The 24,265-nt window shown below is 39.1% G+C and overlaps 1 long non-coding RNA gene across 1 annotated transcript in view; it reads right to left on the bottom strand.

Annotated features, from left to right (window-relative positions):
- LOC129526112 (uncharacterized) overlaps window positions 1-23,921 on the bottom strand; it is a 31,591-nt gene extending 7,670 nt beyond the window's left edge. The window contains exons 1-2 of the long non-coding RNA XR_008670720.1: window positions 23,765-23,921; window positions 7,213-7,339 (exon numbers count right to left, since the gene is read on the bottom strand). This is a non-coding gene — a long non-coding RNA (uncharacterized lncRNA). The remainder of the gene's footprint in view (window positions 1-7,212; window positions 7,340-23,764) is intronic.
- Window positions 23,922-24,265: the final 344 nt, after the last annotated feature.

Below are 24,265 nucleotides of genomic sequence, written 5' to 3'. Positions count from 1 at the left end.
TTATTTATTGAATAGGAATTCCCTTCCCCAGTGCTTATTTATGTCAACTTTGTTGAAGATCAGATGGTTATAGATATGCAGCATTATTTCTGGGCTATCCTGTTCCATTAGTCTGTTTCTGTTTTGGTACCAGTATCATGCTGTTTTGGTTACTGTAGGCTTGCAGTATATTTTGAAGTTGTGTAACACAATGGTTACAGATTTATTTACGTTTTTTCCTCAGGATTGCCTTGGCTATTTAGGCTCTTTTTTGATTCCATATAAATTCAATTTTTTTCTAATTCTCTGAAGAATGTCATTGATAGTTTGATAGAAATGGCATTAAATCTGTAAATTGCATTGGGCAATATGGCCATTTTAACAGTATTGATATTTTCTACTCATTAGCATGGAATGTTTTCCATTTGTTTGTGTCATCTCTGATTTATTTGAGCGGCATTTTGTAATTCTTGTAGAGATCTTTCACTTCACTGGTTAGCTGTATTTTTAGGTATTTTATTCATTTTGTAGCTATTGTGAATGGGATTGTGTTCTTGATTTGGCTCTCAGTTTGGATATTGTTGGTGTACAGAAATGCTACTTCTTTTTGTACACTGATTTTTTATCCTGGAACATTACTGAAGTTGTTTGTCAGATTTGGAGCTTTTGTGCAGAGACCATCGTTTTTCTAGGTAGAGAATGATATTATCTGCAAACAGAGATAGTTTGACTTCCTCTCTTTCTATTTGGATGCCATTTACTCCTTTCTCTTTTCTGACTGCCCTGACTAGGACTCCCACTACTATGTTGAATAGGAATAGTTATGTTTATGCCTTCTCAATGTTTAGCTCCCACTTAGAAGTGACAACATGTGGTATTTGGTTTTCTGTTCCTGTGTTAGGTTGTTTAGGATAATGGCCTCCAGCTCCATCCATGTCACTGCAAAGGACATGATCTCATCCTTTTTCATGGCTGCATAGTATTCTACAGCATATATGCATATATATATATATATATATATATATATATATATATATATATATATACCATCTTTTCTCTATTCACTCTACCATTGCTGGGCATTTAGGTTGATTCCATGTTTTTGCTATTGTGAATGTGGCTAGAATGAATGTATGCCTGCATGTGTCTTTATAGTAGAATGATTTATATTCCTTTGAATATATATCCAATAATAGGATTGCTATCACTAACTATTAGAGAAATGTGAATTAAAAGCACAATGAGATGCCACCTCACCCCAGGCAGAATGGCTATGTTAAGAAGTCCAAAAATAACAGATGCTGGTGAGGTTGTGGAAAAACGGGAATGCTTATACACTACTGGTAGGAATGTAAATTAGCTCAGCCATTGTGGAAAGCAGTGTAGCAATTCTCAAAGAACTTAAAAGAAAGAAGCCATCCTTGACTTCTTTCAGTTCTCAAAGGGAATGCTTCCAGCTTTTTACTATGCAGTATGATGTTAGCTGTGGGTATGTCACAGACTGCTCTCATTATTTTGAGGTATGTTTCTTCAAAGTCTAGTTTGTTAAAGGTTTTAATATGAAAGGATATTGAATTTTATCAAAATCATTTTATGCATGTAGTGAAACAATCATGTGGCTTTTGTTTCAGTTCTGTTTATGAAATGGATCACATTTATTAATTTGTGTATGTTGAACCAATCTTGCCTCTAAGAGATAAAGCCTACTTGATTGTGGTAGATCAGCTTTTCGAATTGCTGCTGGACTCAGTTTGTTAGTATTTTGTGGAGTACTTTTGCATGTATATTCATCAAGGTTTTTGGTCTGAAGTTTTCTTTATTCGTTGTGTCTCTGCCATGTTTTGGTATCAAGATGATGCTGGCTTCATAAATAAGTTGGAGAGGGGTCTCTGCTCCTCAATTTTTTGCAATAGTTTCATTAGAAATGGTGTCAGCTCTTTCCTATACATCTGGTAGAATTTGACTGTGAGTCCATATGTGTTCATGGGCTTTTTCTGGTTGGTAGGCTTTTTATTATGAATTCAGTTTCAGAACTCATTATTGGTCTACTCAAGGATTCAGTTTCTTCCAGGTTCAATCTTAGGAGATTGTATGTTTCCAGGAATTTATCAATTTCTTGTAGGTTTTCTAGTTTTGAAAGGTGTTGTCTCTCTGGGTTTTTTGTATTTCTGTGGGGTTGTTGGTAATGTCCCTTTGTCATTTTTGATTATATATATTTGAATCTTCTCTCTTTTTTTTCTTTACTATTTTAGCTGGTGAGCTATCTATCTTATTTATTCTTTCAAATAATTAACTCGTGAATTCATTTATCTTTTGTATGGCTTTTTGTGTCTCAGTTTTCTTTAGCTTAGCTCTGCTTTTTGTTATTCTTGTCTTCTGCTACCTTTGGGGTTAGTTAGCTCTTGTTGCTCTAGTTCCTCTAGATGTGTTGATAGGCTGTTAATTTGAGATTTTTGTAACTTTTCAATATGAGTGTTTAGTGCTATAAACTCCTCTCTTAACTCTGCTTTAGTGTTCCTGAGATTCTGGTAAGTTGTGTCTTTGTTCTCATTAGTTCAAAATAATTTTTTGATTTTTGCCTTAATTTCATTGTTTACCCAAAAGTCATTCAGGAGAATGTTGTTTAATTTCCATGTAATTTTATAGTTTTGAGTGATTTTCTTAATATGGACTTCTATTTTTATTTTGCCGTGGTCCAAGAGTATGTTTGGTATGATTTCAGTTGTTTTGAATTTGCTGAAGATTGTTTTATGCCCAAATATGTGATTGATTTTAGAGTATCTGCCATGTGCAAATTAGAAGAATGTATATCGTGTTGGGTGGAAAGTTCTGTAGATATCAGTTAGGTCTGTTTAGTCTAGTTGAGTTCAGGTACCAAATATCTTTGCTAGTTTTCTACCTTTATGATCTGTCTAATATTGTCAGTGGGGTGTTGTCTCTCACTATATTTATGTGTGTGTGTGTGTGTGTGTGTGTGTGTGTGGTTTTCAAAGCCTCTTCATAGGTTTCTAAGAACCTGCTTTATGAACCTGGGTGTTCTTGTGTTGGGTATGTATATTTAGGATGACAATTAGATCTTCTTGTTGAATTGAATCCTTTATCATTAGGTAATACCTTTCCTTGTCTCTTTTAATCATTGTTTGTTTAAAGTCTGTTTTGTCCAAAAGCAGGATAGTAATGCCTGCTTTTTGCATATTTTCTGTTTGCTTGGTAGATTTTTCTCCATCCCTTTACTTTGAACCTATGGATGTCATTGTACGTGAGCTGAGTGTCTTGAATACAACGTACAGTTGGCTCGCAGTTCTTTATCCAACTTGTCACTCTGCCTTTTAATTGGGGAATTCTGCCTGTTTACATTAATATTGTTATATGCAGATTTGCTCCTGTCATCGTGTTTTTAGGTGGTGATTATACAGACTTGATTGTGTGGTTGCTTTATAGCATCATGGCCTATATGACTTAAGTGTGTTTTTGTGGGGACCAGTATTGGTCTTTCACTTCCATATTTATTGCTCCCTTAAATACCTCTTATAAGGCAGGTCTGGTGGAAATAAATTCCCTTGGAATTTGTTTGTCTGAAAAGGATCTTTTTTGTCATTCACTTATAATACTTAGTTTGAATGGATATGAAATTCGTGGGTGAAGTTTCTTTTCTTTTAGAATGCTGAATATAGGCTCCCAATCTCCACTGGCCTGTAGTGTTTATGCTGAAAGGTCTGCAGTTATCCTGATGGGTTTCCCTTTGTAAATAAACTACCTCTTCTCTCTAGCTGCCTTTAATATTTTTTCTTTCACGTTGACTTTGGAGAATCTGATGATTATGTATCTTGGGAATGGTAATCTTGTATAGTATCTTGCAGGGGCTCTTTGCATCTGAATTTGAATGTTGGTCACCCTAGCGAGGCTGGAGAAATTTTCATAGATGATATCTGCAAATATGTTTTCCAAGCTGCTTGTTTTCTTCCCCTGCCTTCAAGGGATGCCAGTGAGTCATAGATTTGGTCTCTTTATGTAATCCCATATTTCTTGGAGGTTTTTTCTTTTCATAAATCCTTTTTTCTTTATTTTTATCTGACTGAATTAGTTCAGAAAACCAGTCTTTGAGCTCTAAGACTCTTTCCTCAGATTGGTATTTTTTTTTGAGACAGAGTCTTGCTCTGTCACCCAGACTGGAGTGCAGTGGCACGATCTCAGCTCACAGCAAGCTCTGCCTCCCAGGTTCATGCCATTCTCCTGCCTCAGCCTCCCAAGTAGCTGGGACTACAGGCACCCGCCACCACGCTGGCTAATTTTTCATATTTTTCAGTAGAGACGGGGTTTCACCATGTTAGCCAGGATGGTCTCGATCTTCTGACCTCGTGATCTGCCCGCCTCAGACTCCCAAAGTGCTGGGATTACAGGCGTGAGACACCACGCCCGGCCACAAAGTATTTTTAGTTTTGAAGTTTGAGCTATAACCCAGTAGATGGTGCTTAACCATAATGGCCTGTAGGTAGGCTCTTGCTCAGCTAAATGGTTCTTCTGTATCTTGTTAGAATTGCAGCATGCTCCCTGTGAGTGCTGCAAAAGTGCAGGCTCCTCTCCTACTCCAGTCCTGGCTGCAGATCTCAGCTTGACACTCCCGGGCTGCCCACCACGCCCCTGGGGTTAGCTCAGGCTTTATGTTCCCTCCCCAACTTAGAAGCAGTAGAAGGGACCTTGGAAGTTCTGTGGCAGAGGGCCTGTCCCTTGTCTCTTGGGGCTTCACCTTGGAGAAAAGCAGAGCCACTACCAATATTTGCAATTGGCCCAGAGTGGGGCACTGGCGTTGTGGGCCCAAGCCAGGGGCCTCTGTCTGGTGGTGAGCATGGGAGCTGGTGGAGGAGACGGACTGGCCTCTTCTTATTAGGATGCCTATGGCTTGCTGGAGGTGTGGGTAAAGCTCTCAAGGCCTTTGTTCCTTCCCCTGTACCAGAGTAGCAAGGGAAGTATCACTGCAGTGGCAATGGCAGAGGGGCTTTTGGTTGCTTCTGGAAACTCTCCCTCAGAGAAACAGTTAATGGCCACAGCTAATGGCAATGTTCAGCCAAGGGATGGGGTGGTTGCATTGCTGGACTGTGCCAGGGGACCTGCTTGGTGAAGAACAGGAGGGAAAGGGCTCACAGGGAGGAGGGACTGAGCTCCTCTCTGCATGATACTGTAGTGTGCTGGAAGCAAGAGTAAATCCCTCAGATTTTTTATATCTTCTCCAGTCTAAGGGCAGCAAAGGCAGAACAGCTGCAGTGGTGGCAGCAGAAGAGCTGTCAGTTGCCTCTAGGAGCTCCACTAGGAAAACACAGAGCCACTACAAGGGGAATGCTCAGCTGGGTGTAGGGTGGCTGCTCTGTGATTCTTAACCAGGGGCCCTGCCTGGTGAAGAGTAGGAGGTAGGTGCTCACAGGGAAGGAAGACTGGGTTTCCTCTCCACATAGTGGCTGCAGTGTGCTACAGGTGACAGTGTAGCAACCAGGTCCCATGTTCTTTCCCCAAAGGGGACTCACATGGGTGCTTTTCTGTATAGAAGCTGTACTGTGCTGGGGGCCCACATTAGTCCTGATGACTGTACTCCCTCCCAAGCCTGAGGGCAGTAGGAGTGGGGGCTGTGTAGCTGTAAAGTTGGCAGGCCTGCTTGCTACTTCTGGGAGCTCCATTCCAGGAAAATGCAGAGCTGCTACTAGCCAGAGAACCCAAGTGGGGGGTGGTTGGGGTCCCAGGTCAGTAGGTCCTACCCAGTGAGAAGTAGCAGGGATGGGGACCTGCACGGAAAACAGTCTGGCCACTTTCCCATAAGGCAGCTGCACTGTACTGGGATCCACATTAGTACCTAATCACTGTGCTTTCTCACAAGCCTGAGGGCAACAGGGGCAAGGGCTGTGGAGGAACAAAAATGGTGGCCTGCCTGCTACCTCTGGGAGCTCCATTCCAGGGAAGGGCAGAGCTGCTCTCAAGTCTGAGAGTTCAGGTGATGCTGGGGGGGGCATGCTCAGTTCTCAGGCCAGTGGGTCTTGTATAGCTAGGTGCACTGAAGGCAGGCCTGCAGTCAATCTGTTACTCATCCCTGTGGATTTGGTGCCTATCCTAAGGGTGTGAGAGGGAGCCTGACCTCCCCTGCTGTCAGGAAGTTGCAGCCACTGGTGCCCTATTGCCTGGGGATGGAGATCCAAGGCTCTTGAGACTTTGTGTGTTCCTCAGTGGTGGCTCTTCCCAGACTCTATATAGCTCTCTGTGTCAGTCTGGAGGCCCAGATTTGTGGGAAGTTATGAGTGATCTCCTGAGCCCAGGGTTTCAAAAGTTTGTGGCAGAAGTATGGGTCCCAGGGACATTCATTGACTATTTCCCCATGGTGAGGGGCCTCCTCGGGCTCCACACCACTCCTCAGTGGGAGGTTGCCCTCTCTCCCTCTTATCCATTATCTATAGGTCATGTTGCTTCCTTGATGAATCTCAATGTGTCTACCTGGATGTAGTAATTGAAGAGCTAGTGTTTACTCGGTATTCTTCCTGCTCTCCAGTCAGAGTGGTACACACTAGGGACTTCTAGTCAGCCATCTTGGCTGGAATCTAAGTTTTCCTAGTTTCTGTTTTCCTAGTTTCTATTATCTAGCTGTTTTCTTTTACCTTCAAGAAAGAGATTAATTAAAATAAATAAAACTGTAGTCATTGTATAGCCACCCTAATCAGGTTATACACACACATACAAACAAACTTATCTTTTCCCTAAACTTAGAGACTTCAGTATTTTTCCAATCACCTAGAATCAGAATCATATACCTATTCATCCCATCCTTCAAGCATATTTCTTATTGTCATCAGTCTGTTTTTAGAGCCTCATTATATCTTTTATTGTATATTGACAATTATAATGTAAGCTTTTTCAAAAGCTTTTCATTTTATCCAGTCTGGTCTACACACATGCAAATCCAGACTATGTTATTCCTTGGTTTAACAAACAAAAAGACAACCTATGGATTAGTTTCAACTTCAAATGACACAAAACCCAATACAATAGTGGCTAAAGCAGTTCAGATTTCTATTCCATAAATTTATCTGGGATTTAGACCACTTCCAGGTCACTGTTTTGTCATCCCTACAATTTGGCTTTTGTCTGCTTGTTCAAGATGAATAGTCCAGACCCAGGTTTCTGGCCCATATTACACCCTACAAGAATGAGGGAAGGGCAAAAAAGGGCATGGATACTTTCCTTGAGAACACTTACTGAAATTTGCACAAACTTCTGCCTTTTTCTCATCAGGAGTAACATGGTCATATAATGGCACCCAACTGCAATGTAAGCCAGGAAATGTAGTTTTTATCCTGGGTAGCCAAATTTTGGGATCCAGTTGCTAAACAAAGGAGAGGGGGAATGGGCAAGGAAAGACAGTCATCAGTCTCTGCCACACAAATAAGAAAGCAATTTCCCATTGTCAAGAGAGTAAATTTCAGATTATTCAATATAATAATTGAGGCATCTAAAATAACTATCACCCTAGTGCTTCAGCCTCCTTTTCCAGTTTACAATCTCTGCTACTGCCAAACTATAACTGAACCAGTTCGCTCTGATTCAACTCTATGAGTAACAAACTGATGAATTGCTTTTCAGTTACAAAGGACCACCAGGTTGCAAGTCACACAAACTGGGCAGGCCAAGATGAACCAAGTATACTTGATTCGTGACCCTGGAGCCAGCTGGAACAAAGATAATCAATCACATGTGAAAACTAAGTACTTGTGTAGGAGATCGGTCAGGGTGGTGGGAAAAGTTATAAGAAAAGTTATAGGGAAAGACATAAACCTTCATGGAAGGCCAGGAGGTTTTGCAAAGCTTCAGGAGAGAATAAAAGCTGAAGGCAGCTAAATTATCTTACCCTGAGACTAAGGGCAAAGGGTAGATAACAAAGGAAGGTAAAGGAATTTATCTAGATGAATTCGTTTACTTTCATGTATGGAAACCAACCTTTGATCATTCCCATGCAGGACTGCTCTCTACTCAGGGGGTCGACAATGTTAATTACCCACAAACTGTGTTTACTCCAGGCCTTTGTCATTTAATCTGTACTAAATAAATACAAATGGCTCCAGCTTATCGAGGCTGCACTCTGATCTGTGGTGCTAAGCCGTGCAGTCCCCTAGCCACGCTCTCAGACAAAATACCTGTGTCTGCACACTTCTTTCAGCTGTCGCTCAGCCAGAGTCTGTGGGACAGACTTGGCAGCTGGTTCCCCGTGTGAGGAATGCTGCAACAGATTGTGACAGCACCCTCGAAAATGAAGGTGAAGAGACTGCATAATCAGTAAGTCATTGGTGCCCGCTCGGGATTTCCAAGTTTGAGGGAATTTTCAGGCTAGGGGACAACAACTATCAGATCAACAGAAACAGTATATTAAAGTATTGAAACAGCTGCTTAAAGCTAGTGGAATCATGGTTTCACAGGCTCAATTAAGGGACCTAATGCAACTGTTGTTTCCCATACTCCATGGTTCACGGAAGAAGGGACGTTAGACCTGGAGCTCCAGGAACAAGTGTGAATAAATCTTAAACAACATCATGCACAGGAGCAACAGGTACCAGTAACATCTCTAATGTTCTGGGACTCAGTTAGGGCTGCTTTGGTCCTGCTCTACACAGAAGAGCCTAAGAAGGGAAGGGAGGAGGAACCATCACCTACCTTACCACCTCCTCCTTCTCCCTCAGCACTGCCATTACTGGGTAAAGACACAAAAGAGAAAATGGAGATTTCCCCTGGGCCTCCTCCTCCAATAAATTGGAAGAAAGACAAGGGATACACTACAGCTATGGGACCCTGTCTTAGGCAAGCAGCATTAGAAGGGGAGCTCTTAGCCTGCCCGGTGATGCAAGATCAACAAGGCAATCAGGTATGAACACTGTAATATGAATTACAGGTATGAATCAGTAATATGAACCCATTACTTTCAACACTTATAAAAAGATAAGGAAAAGCATTAGAGAAAATGGAGACGCTAGCCCATTTATGAAAAGATTAATTAAGGCCATGGCAGACAACTTCCACATGACCCCATGGGACTGGTCAGTGCCAGCAAAAACAACTTTAAAGGCCAGTCAATACCTCCTCTGGAGGGCAGAATTTGATGAATTATATGAATAACAAATGCTTTTGAATAATGGCCCCTATTGTTCCTCCCCTACCTCTGATGTGGCTCTCTCAAAATTCTATGTGAGTAAAACATTGACCTTTAAAGGGAGAGAAGTTACAACAAGCCCATGAATTAGTTGAGCAATTAAAAGCTGGCCATATAGAGCCATCAAACAGCCCTTGGAATTCGCCCATTTTCGTCATTCCCAAAAAGTCTGGTAAATGGAAACTTTTGCATGACTCTCACACTATCAATGTTAATTTGCAAGCTATGGGGCCCATTCAACAGGGGCTCCCTTCCCCTGCAGTGATTCTTTGAGGTTGGCCTATAGTCATTATTGATTTAAAGGGCTGCTTTTATACTATTCCCCTTGCAGAGTAGGACAGAGAAAAATTTGTGTTTACAATACAGCTATCAATAATGAAAGTCCAGCTCGCCAATTTCATCAGAAAGTACTTCCTCAAGGAATGCTGAACAGTCCTACCATGTGTCAGTATCACATTCAGGCTTTGCTCCCCAGTAGAAAAGAATTTCATAATTGCAAAATTATTCATTTTATGGTGATATTTTACTAGCAGCCCTAACGGAGCCAGTACTTTTAAATTTATATGCCTCTGTCCAAAGGAATACACAGTTAAGAGGTTTCATCATAGCACCTGAAAAAGTAAAAATGTCCTCTCCTTGGAAATATCTTGGATACATACTAACTTCCCAGTCAGTAAGACCTCAAAAGATTAAATACTAGCAACTTACACACCTTAAATGATTATCAAAAATTACTGGGCAATATTAATTGGCCTTGCCCCACCTTCGGCATAACTACTGATAAGTTACAAAACCTGTTTTCTATTGTAAAGGGCAATACAGCCCTAGACTCTCCCAGGTATTTAACTCCTGCAGCAAAAAGGGAAATTTAGGAAATAGAGCAAGCTATTTCTCCAACATAACTAGATTGCATAGACACACAATAGTCAGTCCAATTTTTTGTATTTCCTACTAAACATTTACCCAACAGGATTAATAGGACAGATGGCCCCAGGGCTGCACTTTCTAGAATGGGTTTTTTGCTCACATACCGGGACTAAAACACTATCTCCCTATATCCAGCTAGTTAGTAGAGTCATCTATACAGGCCACAGACAATGCAATCTATTGCTAGGTTATGGCCCTGATGTCATAAGAATTCCCTTGAGTAAAAAGCAATTTGAAGCCATCTTTCTCTTATCTGTAGACCAGCAGATAGCACTCTCTTATTATGCAGGCCATATAGAACATGCCCTTTCTACTGACAAATTACTTCAGTTCTTATTTCATACTCCTGTAGTTTTGCCTACAAAAGTAGTTCACTCCCCGATACCTAACACTTTAATGCTTTTCACTGATCACTCTGGTAAAAATGGAAAGGCAACTATCTGGTGGTAACTGCATAACTCCCTTACTCAATCTGGATTTACTAGCACTCAGAGAGCTGAGGTTGGAGCCTTAATATTGGCCCTGGAAATCTTTTCCACTCAGCCCATCAATATTGTTAGTGACTGCTTACTCTGTTTATTTATTGCAGAACCTTGAGACAGTTCTCATTAAGTCCACTCTCGATCACACACTGTGTGCACTTTTTCTTCAACTTCAGCAATTGTTGGATCAATGTACACATCCTATTTTTATCACACATTTTTGAGCTCACAGCTCACTACCTGGCCCACTGATTTATGGCAATGATCAAGCAGAGCTGCAGGTTATGACGTACCTCCCTGACCAAGCCACCCAATCACATCAATTTCTCCAAAATTGCAGAAACTTATCTAAACATTTTCTACTCAGCTAAAAACTACCTAAAACAAATTATTTTACAGTGCTGAGATTGCCAGCTCACAGGCATGTCCCCTCCTTCAACAGGTGTTAACCTTAGAGGACTAGAACCTAATAAGTTATAGCAAAGAGATGTTACACATGTCCTTGAATTTGGAAAACTAAGATATGTATGTGGATCCATTGATACCAATTCCCACTTAATTAGCACTCATGTTCTTCCTGGAGAGTCTTCCCAATATGTCATTAAAAGTCTTCTCTTAACTTTTGTGTTTATGGGGCGGCCCATAAAAATTAAAACTGATAATGGTCCAGTTTATATTGGCTCACAATTTTAACAATTTTGTGACACGTGGAACATCCAACATTCCACAGGCATCCCTTATAACCCCCACAAGGACAGGCCATAGTAGAACATGTCCACTCCACCCTTAAAAATATGCTCAAAAAACAAAAAAGGGGGAATTTGAGTAAGGACCCTCCAACACTATTGGTACAAGCAATATTTACCCTTAATTTTTTAAATCTAGATGAAAAATTTCAATCAGCTATAGAGAAGCACTTTTCAAAAATATTCAAGATATACAACCTTCAGTTTTATGGAAATATGTAAATAGCAATCTGTGGTGTGGTCCAAATGATTTGCTAACATGGGGAAGAGGATATGCTTTTGTTCACACCCCCTCACATCCTCTTTGGATTCCAGCACTATGCATCAAACCATACCATGGCATGGCTAGGACCCAACCTGGTAACAGAAATAAAGGAAATGACCCTGCGCGACCCATAGCCCTGGATAATGTGGCTTCCTTGGAAGACACAGGCCCCAGATACTACGCTAAAGAAGACTGCTCAAAAGACTGAGTGAACCCTTTTCCAGACACAGACACCATTCACTTCAGATAATTTGTTTCTTGCTATGCTCTCTGTTGTACATTGCAACTCTCATAGGGTATTAACCTTTCTTATTCTCTCACTCTGCCTACAACCCACACCTGCTACTGTCTATTAGGCCCATCTTCTAGATCCGCCTTTCTTCCACCCTGTTACTTGGGCAGACCTCTCACACCCCCTCCTCAGCCTCTAACAATGCAACTGCTTGGCTAGGAGGGATTGACTTATGCCCAGTAGGGTCCCTCATTAATGGCACACATTGGATTAAGGTGTCAAGTAACACTACATGTCACTCCTTGATTGGAAAAGAATATTATTGATTATACTCATGTTTGTCTCATGTTATTTACTAATTCCAGGCTGCAAAACTGGAATAGTAGCAGTAACCACTATGGCAGAGAAACCTGTTGCTGCACACATCTGTACTCTTCAATGAACAAAACCTGATGCAAAAAACAGGAAAGGGGGAGATGTAGGAGATCACTTAGGGTGGTGGGAAAAGTTGTAAGAAAAGTTAAAGGGAAAGATGCAAACCTTCATGGAAGGCCAGGAGGTTTTGCAAAGCTTCGGGAGAGAATAAAAGCTGAAGGCAGCTAAATTATCTTACCCTGAGACTAAGGGCAAAGGGTAGATAGCAAGAGACTGTAAAGGAATTTATCTAGATGTATTTGTTTAATTTGTCTATGGAAACCAACCTTTGGTCATTCACCTGCAGGACTGCTCTCTACTCGGGGGGTCGACAGTGTTAATTACCCACAAACTCTGTTTACTCCAGGCCTTTGTCATTTAATCTGTACTAAATAAATACAAATGGTTCCCGCTTGTCGGGGCTGCACTCTCGTCAGCGATGCTAAGTCGTGCAGTCCCCTAGCCACGCTCTCAGGCAAAATACCTGTGTCTGTGTACTTCTTTCTTCCATTGCTAGGCCAGAGTCTGTGGGACAGACTCGGCATACTTTGATGGAGGATCTGAGACTAAATTAAGAATCAAGGGGTGCTCTGTTTTTTGCAATATGAACTTAAAAGCCAAGAACCTGGCATTGCTTCTTTGCATGACCCAGTCAGATCACACATCGTTGCATTTTCCTGTCTCCCTCAAAGTTATTTTCTGCCTTGGAATCCTGCCACCAAACCTCAGCTTGAGGAGACAGATTTGAATATTACCTGTTCTCTGCCTTGGAAACCTGCCACCAAACCTCAGCTTAAGGAGACAGATTTGAATGTTATTTCCTATCTTCTTGCCGGTCAATCTTGCAAGAAAACTTCTTTTCTCAAAAGCTGGTACCACAGCTAAAGAAATAGCCAACAGTGGCTGGGTGTGGTGGCTCATGCCTGTTATCCCAGCACTTTGGGAGGCCGAGGTGGGCAGATCACAAGGTCAGGAGATCGAGACCATCCTGGCTAACACGGTGAAACCCCATCTCTACTAAAAAGACAAAAAATTAGCCAGGCATGGTGGCGGGTGCCTGTAGTCCCAGCTACTCAGGAAGCTGAGGCAGCAGAATGGCGTGAACCCGGGAGGAGGAGCTTGCAGTGAACTGAGATTGCGCCACTGCACTCCAGCCTGGGCGACAGAGCGAGACTCCATCTCAAAAAAAAAAAAAAAAAAAAAAAAAGGAAATAGCCAACAGTGTGAAAAGACAACCTGCATATCTGGAGAAAATATTTGCAAACTATATATCTAACAAAGACCTAATATCCATAATCTATAAGGAACTCAAACAATTCAACAATCAAAAAACAGCCCAAATACAAAGTGGACAAATATATGAACAGGCATTTTTCAAAAGAAGACTTAAAAATGGCAAAAAAACATGTAACCACAATGAGATCGCATCTTATACCAGTCAGTATGGCTATTATTAAAAAGTCTAAAACCAACAGGGTGAGGATGTGGAATAAAGGGAACCCTTATACTTTGTTGGTGAGAACATAAATTAGTACAATCTCTATTGATAAATAGTATGAAGGTTTCTTAGAGAACTAGAAATAGAACTACCCTTCAATCTAGGAATATTAATACTCATATCTACCTAAAGGAAAAAAAAATCATATCAAAAAGATACCTGCACTTGTATGTTTATCACAGCACCACTCTCAATAGCAAAGTCATGTAATCAACCTAAGTGTCCATCAACAGATATTTAGATAAAGAAAATGCTCTCTCCATATATATGTGTGTATATATGCATATACTCTCTCTATATAGAGAGATATATACATATATCTCTATATATGTGTATATATATGTGTGTATATATGGGTGTGTGTATATATGTGTATATATCTCTGTCTATATATATAGATATATATATGGCAGCAACAGGGATGAAACTGGAGGTCATTGTTTTAAGTGAAATAATTCAGAAGCAGAAAGTCCAATACTGCATGTTCTCACAAGTCCATGTACACATGGGCATATAGAATGTAATAATAATCACTGAAGATTCAGAAAGGTGAAAGGGTGGGAGGAGAATGAGGGGTGAGATATTAATCACCCAATGTGTATAGTGTACACAATTCAAATGATGGTTACACTAAAATTCCAGACTTCACCATTACACATTATATCAATGTAACAAAATTACACTTCTACCCCCAAATCGATAAAAAACCCCACTAGATTAGAAATAGATAATTATAGCAAAGAAGAACAAATAGAAATTGAGTTACCTTAATTCTATTATTGTATGTGATCAGTTGGAGTTTTTATCTACTTAGAATGATATAACATAATGCAAGCTGCAAAAAGAAAAAAAAAACAGCTGGTACCATAGTATTGGCCTTTTATGCATGTCAGGCAGCAAGCCTATTGCTTGGTAAAAAAAAACCTTCTTCAAATGTGCCATTATTGTTGCAGTTTCTTCTTTGTAGCCTTCCATTCTCATTATTTATTATTTTTCAGTAACTATATCATTCATATTTTGAGGCTGAGCTTGGATTTTAACCATCAACTCATTTATCTTCCTATTATTTCCAGGTAGAAAGAGTGTTTTTTGACTCTGTGTTCTTATAACTTTTTGTGTTCTCCTATTGTCCTGTCATCGGCAGGAAATTTTACACTCTCTTTTTCTGTCTACTCAAATATAAACATTAAGACTTGCTTAGTCAATGTTTTCATGCCCCAGTAGTCTTTTCTGAAAGCATTATTTACATTAAACAATTAATTAAATATGTAAACTTTCTGCTAAAAAAGTCCTTTGTCAAGGTTTGGCTACTGTGAATAGATGTTGAATACTCTGGAATAAATGCTTAAATTTACTTATCATTCCTTCAGTTAACCAACTTAGTATCTCTTTCTCCTTTGCACTTCTCTTTGACAGCATACCAAAAAAGCCTATAGAATGTCTTCATCACAGTTTTATTTTTGCTCTCTCTCAGCAGTTCTGAAGAAAACCACATAGCCTAAAACACCCTTTCATGCTTAACCAAAAAAAAATCATACTTTTCTACAAATTTCAACTCTAAACTCAATTTGTGACTTCAAGGTATGCACAGCTGAATAAACGTAACGATGACAGTTTTCGCTGGATTAGGAAATGTCATATATTTGTTTAGGCTTCCATAACAAAATATCATAGATCAGGTGGCTTAACCAACAAAGGTTTTTTTTCTCACAGTTCTGGAAGCTGGAGAGTCCGCGATCAAGGTGCTGGCATATTCAGTATCTGGGCAGGGCCCTCTTCCTAGGTTTAGACAGCAGACTTCTTTCTGTATCCTCACATAGTGAAGAAAGAGAGCTTTCGTGTATCTGTCTGTATTTTAAGGGCATTAATTTCATCACGATAGTCCCACTCTCATGATTGAAATCAACTTTACTTACTTCTCAAAGGCCTCAACTCCAAATGCCATGACATTGGAGATTAGGTTTTCAACATATAAATTTGGTGTGGAAACAAATATTTAGTCGAGAGCAGGAACATATAAGTTAGAACTGAAGGCTGTCTCATTTCACATTTCAAATTGAGAGTTGATAGTCATTTGCTTAAGGCATGAAGTTTAGGGGCACAAGGATAAATAGATTAGAGGAGATAAAGTAGGGGATGGATTTTTATTGTTCTCAGGTAAATATTGTTATTTATAACTTACAGTATGTCTTAATTTTCTGATTCATGGTGTGTGATAATATGTGTCCAAAGAAAATTGTTTTCAGAGACCTAAATTTTTATAAAGACTTCTGCTTTTATTAATAGTTTAAAATTTTATAAAATGTTTTATAGATATGTGAATTGTCAATTTAAGTTTATAGTTTTTCTAGATTAGGTTTTTAAAACTTGTTTTGATTATTGTACCCTAAGGAGACTTAATTCTTTTTTTTAATCATCCTCACCTTTATGAATTTTTTTTTTTTTTTTTTTTTTTTTGAGACAGAGTCTTGCTCTGTCGCCCAGGCTGGAGTGCAGTGGCATGATCTCAGCTCACTGCAAGCTCTGCCTCCTGGGTTCACACCATTCTCCTGCCTCAGCCTCCCGAGTACCTGGGACTACAGTTGCCCGCCACCACGCCCGGCTAATTTTTTGTCTTTTTAGTAGAGACGGGGTTTCACCATGTTAGCCAGGATGGTCTGGATCTCCTGACCTCGTGATCCGCCTGCCTCGGCCTCCCAAAGTGCTGGGATTACATGAGCCACCACGCCCGGCCCACCTTTATGAATTTTAATGCACCAGTAATGCTGTATAACCATGTATGCACTAAAGCCATTTGGAGGGCCACAAACCATTATAATATTGATATAGGTGTTAAGAAGCAATTACTTAGGCAGATACGGAGGGTACTGGAGTCCTCAGTAAAGGTTTTCTTTTTAACGAAAAGCAGGACCAAAATCATTTTCTGACAAAGAGAAGCCTGTAAAATTGAGCTTCATGTATAGATGCTGGCAGTTGTGACAATCATGTTCAAAATGGCAGCTTCATCTTCCCTTCTCTCTTTGCCAGCCACTGGTACAGCAGTGAGCAGACAAGGTGGCACCAGTTAAGTGGAAAGCTTATTTGCACAATGAGATTAGGGTGGGGTGGCCAGCCTTCCCTGTACCCTAGGTAAATTTCACACCTGATGGAACCAATCTCTGGGCCCTACATAAATCAGACACCGCCTCCACAAGCCTGCCTATAAAATCGGGTGCATCCAGCACCAGCTGGTCTTTCCTTTTGGAAGCCCCTCTCTCTCACTAGAGAGAGAGCTGTTCTGCTTTCTCTTTCACTTGCCTATTAAACCTCGGCTCCTAAACTCCTCATGTGTGTCCACGTCGTAAATTTTCTTAGCACAAGATGACGAACCCCAGGTATTTACACCAGACAACTAAGCCACGTCAATATCTGGAATTTTTTTTTTCTCCTGCAATAACCACTTTCTCCTTCTCAGGGGCAATATTGCCCCAGTTACAAATTGATGTTCTCAATTGAAAAAATCAAATAAAATGGCTCATATGTGTAACATTCTTTAAATCTAAACATCTTGACCTAGCACTGTGAGCCTTTCAAGCTCTTTCTTCAATTTATTGTCCAACTTTACTGTAGTGTTTTAAAAACTGTTTTCCATAGACAACGTATTAGGTGACATCGAGTTTGTGATTTTAAAGCTGGAGGGAACCAAGCTGGTATAAATTTGAAGGCATTCTCTGGGTGTCCCGTTACATGCAACTCTTATCTTTGCTGAATCTACTTCACTCAAGAGTGGCCTTCCCGCTCCTCTCTGGTCTCTACTGGACATTTTCTTTTTACTCTAGAGAAGTATCTCTCATCTTTCCTTTTTCAGGTCATTATCTTGGAGTAGAAAATGGGTTAGTTATCGTGTGGAATGTCCCACATTCTGGATTTGTAAGTATGCTATTTTGTGTTTTATTTACCTTCTCTTGTCTTCCATATTTCATAAAATGAAAAGCCTTATTCTAGAGGTTTGGTGTTGATTCATATTTGACTTTTTCATTTTTTTTAAAGAAAGAACACTCTAAAGTATTATTATGTGATTCATGTTGGTTTGTTGCAGAAAGCACACAATATCCGATTATACTACTTCCAGGTATGATTAATCGGAGGGTTCTTGTAGCAAGAAACTGATACCCTTTGTATTAGAGTTTCTCAGAGAACTACACACACACACACACACACACACACACACACACACACACACACACATTATATATGAAGAGAGAAAAAATATATATCTAGAAAGAAAAGCAGAAAGAGAAAAGTAAGGAATTGGTTCACATGATTATGAAGGTTGACAAGGCCCAAGATCTATAGTCAGCAAGCTGAGGTCCCAAAAGAGGCAAATGGTGTGCGTGCAGTCTGAGTCTGAAGACCCGAGAACCAGGAGAACTGATGGGATAAATGCTGGCAGGCTCACAACCCAGGAGGACTCAATGATTCAATTCAAGTGCAAAGGAAGAAAAAAAGCATGTTCTAGCTGGAGGGCACTCAGGAAAGAGGCATTCCTCTTTTTCAAAGGAGGGTCAGCCTTTTTATTCTATTCAGGCTTTCAACTGATTAGGTCCACCCATATTAGGGAGGACAATTTTCTTTATTCAGTAAAATGTTAATCACATCCAAAAACACGCTTAGAATGCACCCAGAAAAAGGCCTAGCCAAGCTGACAAATAAAATTGGCAGTGGCATTTTTATTGTAAAATTATGTATAAACCTTGCATTTGTTGATTATAACTGTTGATGCTTATTGGCTGAATTAATCATTCATTCAAAGTTGCAAAATTGTGACTTCTAGTTTCAGCACCCCTTTTCTAAAGAAGGGATCTTTTCTTCATCAATTAGAGCTATTAGGTTACTCTGAAACATAATTCAGAAAAATCACTCGAATATTTAATTCTTTTCCTTTATTTGCCATGTTTTAACACAGGTGTTAGTTCCCAAGTTACGTTCAATGACGTCAATGAATTGTATTTGTTTTTTTTGCTTTCTCTATCTACTTTTAAGAATAATTATAAACTTCTGGGTTTTATTAGTGAATGCGTTTCAACCAATTGTATTCATCACTGCTTTTGATGCTCAAATTGTCCCTCTTTGGCTAAAAGGAGCCCCTTTAAATTGAATTCTGCGGGGTTTTTTTGTTGTTGTTCGTTTGTTTGTTTTTGCATAATCAGCTGGTATTTGGAAATTTTTCATGCTTTTTAGAGAAAAAATATTTACAGATCTTATATATTTTCTCCCTCAGTCCTGAAATCAACCACTTGTCAAGGAGTTCTGGTTCCTTAATATTTAGGGTCAATAATCTGGATGTTGATTGTGTTTGTTACTACTAGGTAGTCATTGCTTTTAAGACCTTTTAGCAGCAGACACAATTAAAGATACACATCTATTTTAAAAGAAACAAATAGGTTCATATTGATATTTGCAATTCAAATCCAATAGAACAATATTCTAAGTATATACAAGAGCCAACACATGTAATTTGTCATTCCTGCCTGGAAAGAGAAATCCATAATAATAGCATAGTTTTGGTTTTCTTTCCAACTCCTTATTTCAGTCTTCTTTGCATGTTTTTGGTTCTTTACTCAGGCTATAAATGTTATAGCATTTTAAATATCATTATGGTCCAATGAATTCCACATTTCTATTTCCAGCACAGACATCTCTTTTGAAATAAATACTTATGAGCTGAATCATTCATTCCTCTGTTCATTTCTTCGCTATTTATTAAAATCTAACTTTGTGCCAGGCATTGTTCTAGATCTTTGGAATACATCAGGGATCAAAGCTAAATGTAGTATTCTCTTGCTTTATTTTTTTTAACCATCTTTTCTATACATTTTAATTTTCTTGGTTTCTCTGATGTCTGGATAATTTTCTGAGATACTGTTACCATTATTACTATGAAATAATTTTTGAAACACCTAATCAGGATTTTTTTCATGACTATGTTGTATGTTGACTCTCAGTAATAGGTGTTTATTTTCTCAAGTGTTTCATAATTTGGATTTTGCACTCATCTTTAGTACTGCCTGCATAGAAGGATGTCATTCCAGATCAGTTTTACATAATCTATGGAACTTATGCACCCTAAATGAGTCACAGAGCTGCCACTAGTGTTTTCTGGCAAGGAAGCTGCCAAGTTTCAAATTCTAAGTGATGAGTTTCCTCTAAAATACAGGATTGAGTTTTCAAATTCTCCAAAAAAAGCTTTAAAAATAATACAGATCTTAGAGAGAAAGATAAGCTCTGTGGTTATGTCCTTATTATATGGGGAAGATTATTTATCTCATTCATTTTTCATTCTTTCCCGAAGGCACAAATGTTTGTGTGCCCAGGTCACTACTCCCACAACCTCTTGGTCATTCAAACAAAAATTTCAGAGTACTTCAACAGAGCCTCTCTCCCCATCATTTTGCAGCTTCAGTGTCAACTAAATGTTTAATACTGTCTTTTTCTTGTATTTTTATTCTGATTATTAAACATTTAAGCCATATAGGAAGTATAGAAAATAAGAAAGTAAATCCCCCAAATACCACATATGCAAATTAAACAGAAGATATCAGGGAAGTGAGAGTTTTCTGTGAAACTCCACTCGAACATAACCTTGATTACAAAATTATCACTTATAAATTCCACGGAGATTGTATACTTTCACAAAACACTTATATGCCCCAAAATATATTATCTTTCTATAATAGTAACATATAATGTATATCATTCTGAAACTTTAATTTATAAAAAATGTGAGATTAAATCAATATATAGTCAGCCGGCCGCAGTCACGCCTGTAATCCCAGCACTTTGGGAGGCTGAGTCGGGCAGTTCATGAGGTCAGGAGTTCGAGACCAGCCTGACCAACATGGTGAAACCCCATCTCTACTAAAAATACAAAAATTATCTGGGCGTGGTGGCATGCATCTGTAATCCCAGCTACTCAGGAGGCTGAGGCAGAATAGCTTGAACCTGGGAGGTGGATGTTGCAGTAAGCGGAGATCACACCATTGCACTCCAGACTGGGTGACAGAGTGAGACTCCTTCTCAAAAAAACAAAGTCAGTATATAGCCATTTATTTTTATATGCCATATTACATTTCATTGTATAAGCACACTACAGTTTATCAATCAATTTTCTTGTATATAGACATTTAGGATGTTACCACAATTTGATATTTAGTGCCGTGATCCAGGGTACAATCTTATATATAAGTCTCCTTGTATACGGGGTTTCTCTAGTATTTATAACTAGTAATTACTGAGTCCTAGAGTACATACATTTTAAACTTTACTAGCTGTATTAGTCCATTCTCACACTGCTGTAAAGATACTATCCCAAACTGGGTAATTTTTGCAAAGGAAAGAGGTTTAGTTGACTCACAGCTCTGCATGGCTGGGGAGGCCTCAGGAAACTTAACAATTATGGTAAAAGGCAGAGAAGCATGCACCTTCTTCACCAGGTGGCAGGAGAGAGAGAGAGTGAGCAGGAGAAACTGCTACTTTTAAACCATCGGATCTCATAAGAACTCCCTCACTATCAGGAGAACAGTATGGGGGAACCACCTTCACAATCCAATCACCTCTCACCAGGTCTCTCCCTCAACATGTGGAGATGACAATTTGAGATGAGATTTGAGTGAGGACAAAGAGCCAAACCTTATAACTAGCTATTTCTACATTACTCCCCAAGGTTGTTTTTAAAACCAGCTTACACCTACAAACCAACAATGCATCCAATTTTCTATCTATTTACATATTTATCAACATAGTATTGTCAGACTTAAAATTTTACCAATCTGATTAATTTAAAATACTACTTTTTGTGATTTCAATTTGTATTTTCCTAATTGCTGTAAGGCTTATCACTTTGCAATGCTTGTTTGTTTATGTAGTTGTCTATTTTGAATATCATCTCTTTTTCGTTGCTAATTCATCTCCTTTTCATTGCTAATTCATGTGCTTTACTCACTTTTTCCATTAGAATGTTTATATTATTTAGATTACCAATATCTTCATAAATTATTCATAAATTGATAAACTAATTTTTATGCATTTTAAATATTTGTCCCTGAATTTTTTTACTCAATTTTTGTCTGATTTTATTACTAACAGGTTTTTAATTTCAAAACAGTCAGATTTATCATATTTTTTATGGTTTGTACTTATGTCATGTTTAAGAATTTCTGCTCATCCTGAGGGCATCAAGATATTCTCCTGTTCTTTGCACAAAAGTTTTAAAGATCAACATCACACTTAGGTCTTCTAATTCATATGAATTTATTTTTGCCCATGGGTTGAAACAAGATTCCAAATTTATTTAGTTCACGTAGATAACTATTATTGACTAGCTCATTATTTTCTCACTGATCTCTAATACTAAGTCTTTTATTTACCAAGTTTCCATGTGGACAAACAGATCAAAGATTCAAATCAGACTCACACAGACATAGATTCACAGACTCACACAGAAATATAGTTGACCCTGCATCAAGCTTTACAAATAATGTTAAGGGCATCAACAATTGGGAAGCCCAGGTAACATAAGCTACTGATACACAGGAGGTACTCTGGCCCTGATCATTATATGAGGTCTCTCAGAAGAGTTGCAGTCACATCACTGACAAACATGACAGCTGTATTAGGTATGAAACACCTTCAGTTAATATTTTAATAGTTGTAGTTCCTAGGGATCTATGGCCTCTAAAGTCACGGATTCCAAATTGGCTGTTCATAAGGCAACATAGAACAGAAAGTAGCATTTCCTTTTCCATGTGCTAATATTAATAATGTTGCATTAGAATGTTTCTGAGAAAATTGGATCAGATCATCTTCCTTCTTTCTTTTATGGAACCAACTCCCTCATTAGTTTAATAATGCATCTCAGTCCAGCTGTTAACCATTTCTTCCTACCATGAATAAGGAGGTGTGGTTCTGGGGTCCCTATTACATTCTACCAATCAATTTGTCAATTTCTACACCAAAATCACACTGAATTAATAGAGACACAAGAAAGTGCAGCACAGTAGTTAGGAGTGAGAGCTAGACTGACTATATTTATTCCTGGTTCTGCTATTTAATACATAACCTTGGGCATCACTTTTGCACTGATTTTTTCATATCTTTGGGTTACTTTCAATACAAATCCATTAATGTATACAATTTCTTAAAACAGTACATTGGACTTATTAAGCCCTCAATATAAGCTATTGCTACTGAGGACTAAGCTCTGATTTTTTATCTCACCCTAATTCCTATGTAAGGGGTCTAGGGAATCATGCCCTACAAACCGTAAATTCTCATCAGATGGGTTTTATTTGACCCTATATATGGTGACTAACTCTCCAATTTGATTCTGGCATAACAAGGTAGAAAATCAAAATGTTTTACACCAAAATATATTTCCTTGCCGTACCTTGGAATTTGCCCTGCAGAGTCTCTTTTGGGAAAAACTCACATTCTATAGAGAATCCTCTTTCCCTTTTGTTTTCCTTCCTTCCCAGATCCAGGAGATAATCAGCTAAGAGCCAGGCACCCTTTTAGGACTGATAAGAAGTATTTTACAACCTGCTCTCTCTCTGAAGTCTGCTGAGAGATTCCTCCGCACAATAAAACTTGGTCTCCACAATCCTTTACCTTAACCTGAACATTCCTTTCCATTGATCCCAGGTCTTCAGATAAACTCAGCAAATTGTCAACCAGAAAATCTTTAAATTTACCTATAGCCTGGAAGTCCCGCTTTTAGTTGTCCTGACCTTCTGAACCAAACCAATGTATTTCTTAAATGTATTTGATTGATGTCTGATGCCTCCCTAAAATATATAAAACCAAGCTGTACCCCAACTACCTTGGGCACATGTTCTCAGGACCTCCTGAGGGCTGTGTCACCAGCCATGGTCACTCCTATTTTGCTTAGAATAAATCTCTTTAAATATTTTACAGAGTTTGACTCTTTTCATCAACATTTCTGTCAGAGGCGTGTAAACCAGAGCAACTGCATCTCGAACAGAACTGCGTAAAATGAGGCTGAAACCTACCGGGCTGCATTCCAGACAGTTGTTAAGGCATTCTGAGTCACAGGATGAGATAGGAGGTCAGCACAAAATACAGGTTATAAAGAACTTGCTGATAAAACAGGTTGCGGTAAAGAAGCCAGACAAAAACCACCAAAAACAAAATGGCGACGAGAGTGACCTCTCGTCGTCCTCACTGCTACACCCTTCCCACCCCACCCCCCCGCCCCATGACAGTTTACAAATGCCATGGCAACGTCAGTAAGTTACCCTATATTGCATAAAAAGGGGACTCATGAATAACCCACCCCTTAAAATGGGCAACCGGCAGCCCTCAGGGCTGCTCTATGGAGTAGCCATTCCTTTATTCCTTTACTTTGTTAATAAACTTGCTTTCACTTTGCACTGTGAACTTCCCCTGAATTTTTTCTTGTATGAGATCCAAGAACCTCCTGTAACACTACTATTATGTAGTTTCATAAAAAGACTTCATATCTGGTAGCATGATTTCCTAACATCCTCCCT

The sequence above is a fragment of the Gorilla gorilla genome, chromosome 14 (genome assembly GCF_029281585.2).
Source record: "Gorilla gorilla gorilla isolate KB3781 chromosome 14, NHGRI_mGorGor1-v2.1_pri, whole genome shotgun sequence".
Classification (NCBI taxonomy): domain Eukaryota; kingdom Metazoa; phylum Chordata; class Mammalia; order Primates; family Hominidae; genus Gorilla; species Gorilla gorilla.
Note: the sequence above shows the minus strand (reverse complement) of the source record. Positions and strands in the feature narration are given on the sequence as shown.